The sequence below is a fragment of the Sapajus apella genome, unplaced genomic scaffold (assembly GCF_009761245.1).
Source record: "Sapajus apella isolate SASKATOON/1434 unplaced genomic scaffold, GSC_monkey_1.0 scaffold25, whole genome shotgun sequence".
Lineage (NCBI taxonomy): Eukaryota > Metazoa > Chordata > Mammalia > Primates > Cebidae > Sapajus > Sapajus apella.
The window spans coordinates 24,369,027-24,375,873 of NW_022436965.1; positions in this window are offsets into that span (position 1 = coordinate 24,369,027).

Consider the following 6,847-nt stretch of genomic DNA (forward strand, 5'->3'; position numbering starts at 1 on the left):
TTTAAAACTTGATTCTTTTAAGTGCTTAGACTTCAGGGAAACTGCTGAGAGCAAAAGTTTGTCAGCAGGATATTGTTATGAAACACAATCGAGCTGTTAATATAATTAATAATGGTCTCTATTAAGTGGCAGATGTAATAAATTTTTTTAAAAAAATCTGGCACAGTAAAGTTGAAAAGAATACCAAACTGTGTCATTTTTGTTGCTTGAAAACTAAATTATGGACTCTGAAACTGAATAATGCTGAAGAAAAAGAAAGATTAATAAATAAGGTCACCAAATGAAACTAATTCAACATTTCTCTCTTCCCCCTGGGGGAAATTAGTTATTTGGCTTAAATACCTAATAAAGAAATGCATTATCACGGTCTGGTTCTAGTTTTTAATATAGTCTAATAAGTATTATTAACTGGGAGAAGAAGTGAACTGACATTTATTGAATGCCTACTATGCACCAAGTAATTTACATGAGTTATTTTATTTAATCCCCAAGACATCTCTGTGAGTTATGGATTATTATTTCCATTTTACAGAGAGGGAGCTCAGGTTAAATAATTTGTCCAAGGTCCACAGTTATTAAGTGTCAAAGCTGGAATTTAAACCCGAGTGTGACTCCCTCCCAAGGCCTAGTATTTCCAGGGCACAACCTGTTTCGGTCTAAGAGAAATGTGTGAATAGTGTTAAAAATTATTTATGTACCTATTGCCTGTCGAGTTTGAAAGGAAACTTGAGGTGCTTAAAAGGGTACATATTCCAAGATGACTCAAATTGAAAAAGGGTAGGAAAAAATAAAAAGTTAATAAAATGGAATCAGGAAAAAGGCCAGTAAGAAACCCCTAACTAAAATCTAGTATCATAGCTCCAGATGGACACAAATTTGCTTCCAGTCTTTTCATTAGGCCAAGTGAGAGGGAAAAATCTGACTTTGTACACAGTCACAATGAATATAAGATAAAATAGCAAGTCAATTACTTAGGAAAAGTCCAGAGTATTTTGTAATATAAAATAATCTATTGTGTAGCCAGCCCTCTTCCTGGATGGCAGTATAGCAAAGGAAATGCAAAGTGCAGCATAACCAGTCTGCAAAATGGAAAGCAGCCTTGCCAGGTGCTTTGAGATCCTCAAATAAAATGTTATTCTTTTCATCAATCATTACACAAAACAAGTTTGGCAAGATAAGGAGTACTAATGAAAGCATTTCAAAGCAGTTCTTAGCAAGCTGCTTGGCACCTATTGGTATGAGGACATGCAATAGAGAGTATTAATTGTAATTATGATGTTATATTGCTTAATAACAGTTGTTTTATTCACATACATACCCTGACTCATAAACTGATTTTTTAAAATTAACGCTAATCAAAAGTTGAGCACAAAACTGTATACTCAAATCACATATCAACCACAGTGATTGAGTTAGCATATCCCTTACAGAGTTGAAGTTACCACATCTTAAAGCATGAAAAGAAGTCAGCCTAGAGTCTCTACAAAATCAGTTTGTGAGTAATTAATTCTAATTTCAAACCTAATAAAATCTTTCCAGGCAAAGTACTGGAAAATGTACCATCAATGCCAGAAGATCACTGGCATCTAGGAAAATTTTAGTATGGAAATAAGATGTGTATATGCAATAATACTAAAAATAGGTAATATTTATTGACTGCATACTATAATTATCATATTCAAGGTGTCTTGTTAATTTAATCACCACAACTGTCTTACCCCAATACCTATGCTTTTAACAATTGTGCTAGAGTGTGGCCCAGATATATTTCGATATATAATAAATGCTATAGAAGTAATAACAAGCCCTAGACATCCTGTAAGAAATGAGAGAAGGGGACAGGTGAGGTGGCTCACACCTGTAATCCCAGCACTTTGGGAGGCAGAGGCAGGTGGATTACCTGAGGTCGGGAGTTTGAGACCAGCCTGACCAATATGGAAACCCCATCTCTACTAAAAATACAAAACTAGCTGGCATGGTGGTGCATGCCTGTAATACCAGCTACTCAGGAGGCTGTAGCAGGAGAATCGCTTGAACCCAGGAGGCAGAATTTGGAGTGAGCCAAGATTGCGCCATTGCACTCCAGCCTGGGTAACAAGAGCAAAACTCCATCTCAAAAAAAAAAAAAAAAAAAAAAAAAAAAAAAAACGGAAAAAGAAATGAGAGAAGGGAGTAACCAGTTAGAGTGAATAGAAGTAGGCTTTGCAGTGGGTCTAAAGGAAGAGCTGGACCTGGAGGGCTAGGTTAATGCACTTGACAGGAGTACAGGGTAGCTCTTCAGGCAGAATGGAAATTATATTAGGTATGATTGGTAGGACTTTTAACAGCAACATTTGTGCTTTATTTGGTGGACACTAGGGATACACTGAGGTAAGTTGTTTCTTTCAAAGATAGGAACAGAAAAGCATGTTTTAGGAAGAATTATCTGATTACTCCATACTTCGGGCAACAATTAATTGGTTACCTGAATCATTTGGCAAAGAAAGATGAAATTAGGAAAACAAATTAGGAAAGTGGCAGTAGAAATGGAAAAGAGAGGACAATTTTGAGGAAGATCTTCAAGATAGAGTCAATAGAAATTTATAACTGATTTTGTGTGAGTGGAAAGGATAAAATAAATGTCTTCAAGCTTGAATGAGAAGAATGCAATGGCATTAATATAATAATAACTATAGATAGAATGTGTTGAGTGCTGATTGTGTTTCATGCACTGATTGTACATTACCACTTAGTTTTAACAATTTAACAGTTCATTTAAATAACTTCTTCATGAGCTTACAGTCTCCATTTTGCAGATGAAGAAACCAAGGTCCCTAAATGTTGACTTAATAGACCAAGTATGATTTAAAAATTCTTATTTTTTAATACATTACGGAGAATAAAGGACATAAAGAGGAGGGAATACTATAGATGAAATAGAAGTAGAATCTTCAGACTCACACACGTAATCTCAACACTTTGGGAGGCCAAGATAGAATTGCTTGAGCCCAGGACTTTGAAAACAGCTTGGGCAACAAGGGAAGACTCTGTCTCTATTAAAAAAAAATTAAAAATTAATGGGGCATAGTGGCACTATCCTGTAGTCCCAACTACTTGGGAGGCTAAGGCAGGAGGATTAGTTGAGCCTGAGAGGTAGAGGCTGCAGTGAGCCATGTTTATGCCACTGCATTCCAGCCTTAGCAACAGAGTGAGACCCTGTCTTAAAAAAAATTAAATTGACAAAAAAATTATAATCTTCTTTTATTTGCATTTAGAAACTTCTGAAAATAAACTCATGCATGCAATTTCCGTAGCTTATGGGTTGTGACAGGGAATGGATAGTGTTTTTTTGCTCCTTCCATATCTCAGCAGGGCTCTCGTTGTAATAGACATTTAAAAAATATATTTTAAAAGAATTAATGATGCTAGTAATCATAGTTTATTTTTTCAGAATAATAAGTGAACCCCACTGAATCACATTTTAAAAACATGAGTCATTATCAAAATTTGTCCAACTAGCAAAGTAGCTCTCAGATTGACCTTAATCTGGCATGTTTACAAAGTCATCTTACTATGTTACCTCTATTTTAAGATTTAGTTTACCCCCAGGATTCCTTTTCAAACTTTATTGAAAGCCCACTCGTACATATTCCCATCTTCATTAAGGGACAAAGAGCAGGTGCAAAGAGCATATGCAAGGACCCCTGTCTATTCTCTAGCAAACAAAATGGTTGCAAAGAGATGGGTCCCTTTGCATGATCTCAGAAATAAACTCAATACCCATAAGATGATATAGCCTTTATCATCTGAGCTGGTATTCATCTATGTATATTTGTGATTATATTTGAATGGGCATCTAGGTTTTTCTAACTTTTCTGTTTATGTAGGAAAAGGAATTCTTCTCTGCCCAAGTGGGTCAGAACCAGGGATAGTAAGCAACGATAGTACCTTAGGCAGTTGATGGCATCTATTTTTATGACCAATAATTCTTGTCTTTCTCTTTCAACTATTCTCTTAGCACTAATTTGTTGCTTTCCTTAAACATTTTACTTACATCTCTACCTCCATTCCCCTTGCCTTCCTTTTCTTCTGTCCAACCTCATCTGTCTTGTTCACAGAGATCTTCTCCCTCCCAATTTGGTCCTATCTCCTTGCCTTACTGGGCAGGTCTTGAAGCAGTGCTGGGACCACCAGCCTGAGTGGAGCATGGGAGTTATATGTTAGAGCAGGAAAAGCCTACAATGGGGATTTCTAAACCAGGGTCCATGAATGAGTTTCAGGTGTTCTGTGAACCCCTAGAAATTATAGACAAAATTTGGTGATGATATAGTATGGCTGTGTCCCCGCCTAAATCTCATCTTGAATCCCCACATGTTGTGGGAAGGACCCAGTAGGAGGTAGTTGAATCACAGGGGCAAGTCTTTCCTGTACTGTTCTTGTGATAGTGAGTAAATCTTACAACATCTGATAGCTATTATAAGGGGAAGTTTTCCTGCACGAGCTCTCTTTGCTTGCTGCCATTTATGTAAGACGTGACTTGTTCCTCCTTGCCTGCGGCCATGATTGTGAGGCTTCCCCAGCCACGTGGAACTGTAAGTCCAATTAAACCTCTCTTTTGTAAATTGCCCGTCTTGAGTATGTCTTTATCAGCAGCATGAAAATGGACGATTATAGTAAATTGGTACCAGTAGAGTGGGGCACTGTTGAAAAGATACCTGAAAATGTGGAAGCGACTTTGGAACTGGGTAACAAGCAGAGGTTGGAACAGCTTGAAGGGCTCAGAAGAAGACAGAAAAATGTGGGAAAGTTTGGAACTTCTTAGAGACTTGTTGAATGGCTTTGACCAAATGCCTAATAGTGATATATATATAATGAAGTCCAGGCTGAGGTGGTCTCAGCTGGAGATGAGGAACTTGTTGGGAACTGGAGGAAAGGTGACTCTTCTTACATTTTAGCAAAGATACTGGCAGCATTTTGCCCCTGCCCTAGAGATTTGTGGAACTTTGAACTTGAGAGAGATGGTTTAGGATATCTGGTGGCAGAAATTTTTAAGCAGCAAAGCATTCAAGAGGTGACTTGGGTGCTGTTAAAGGCATTCAGTTTTAAAAGGGAGCAGAGCATGAAAGTTTGCAAAAAAAAATTGCACCCTGACAATGTGATAGAAACGAATTAACCATTTTCTGGGAAGACATTCAAGCTGGCTACAGAAACTTGCATAAGTAACAAGCAGCCAAATGTTAATCCCCAAGACGATAGGGAAAATGTCTCCGGGGCATGTCAGAGGTCTTCACAACAGCCCCTCTCATCACAGGCCAGAGGCCTAGGAGAAAATGGTTTCATGGGCCAGGACCAGGGTCCCTGTGCTATGTACGGTCTAGGGACTTGGTGCCCTGTGTCCCACCACTCCAGGTGTGATTAAAAAGTGCCAAGGTACAGCTCAGGCTGTTGCTTCAGTGGGTGGAAACCCCAAGCCTTGGCAGCTGCCACGTGATGTTGGGCCTGAGGGTGCACAGAAGTCAAGAACTGAGGTTTGGGAACCTCTGCCTGGATTTCAGAAGATACATGGAAATGCCTGGATGCCCAGGCAAAAGTTTGCTGCAGGGGCAGAGCCCTCATGGAGAACCTCTGCTAGGGCAGTGTGGAAGGGAAATGTGGGGTCAGAGCCCCCACACAGAGTCCCTAGTGAGGCACTGCCTAGTGGAGCTGTGAGAAGAGGTCCACCGTCCTCCCAAAATGGTAGATCCACTGGCAGCCTGCACCATGCATCTAGAAAAGCTGCAGACACTCAATGCCAGCCCATGAAAGCAGCTAGGAGGGGGGCTATACCCTGCAAAGCCACAGGGGCAGAGCTGCCCAAGACCATGGGAACCCACCTCTTGTATCAGCACAACCTGGATGTGAGGCATGGTGTCAAACGAGATCATTTTGGAGCTTTAAAATTTGACTGCCCTACTGGATTTTGAACTTGCATGTGGCCTGTAGTCCGTTTGTTTTGTCCAACGTCTCCCATTTGGAATGGCTGTATTTACCCAGGCCTGTACCCCCATTGTATCTAGGAAGTAACTAACTTGCTTTCAATTTTACAGACTTATAGTCAAAAGAGACTTGCCTTGTCTTGGAGGAGACTTTGGACTGTGGACTTTTGAGTTAATGCTGAAATGAGTTAAGACTTTAGGTGACTGTTGGGAAGGCATGACTGGTTTTGAAATGTGAGGACATGAGATTTGCGAGGGGCCAGGAGCAGAATGATATGGTTTGGCTGGGTCCCCACCCAAATTTCATCTTTAATTTCCACATGTTATTAGAGGTAATTGAATCATGGGGGCAGGTCTTTCCCATGCTGTTCTCATGATAGTGAGTAAGTCTTACAAGATTCAAGATCCAACAGTTTTTATGAGAGAAAGTTTTCCTGCACAAGCTCTGTTTGCTTGCTGCCAACCAGGTAAGATGTGACTTGCTTCTCATTGCCTTCCGCCATGATTGTGAAGCTACCCCAGCTACATGGAACTGTAAGTGCAATTAAACCTCTTTCTTTAGTAAATTGCCCAGTCTTGGGTATGTCTTTTTCAGTAGCATAAAAATGGTCTAATACATGTGGTATGTGCTACTCTATGTTATTTTTAGAGTAACCTCCATTGTTTATCAGAGTCTCAAGAAATTTAAAGACCCAGAAAAGGCAACATCTATGAGCTTTGGATTATTAAGTAAAGTTAATGCTGCAACTTTAAACTGCTGGTCTAGGGAAACCATGTGATTCTTAACGGATGAGATTTTCTAAGAAATATCTGCTGCTATTTTCTACACTAAGCAAGGTTGCAGACTGTCAACAGCTCATTAGGCCTAGCTATTGAATGATAGTCAATCCAAT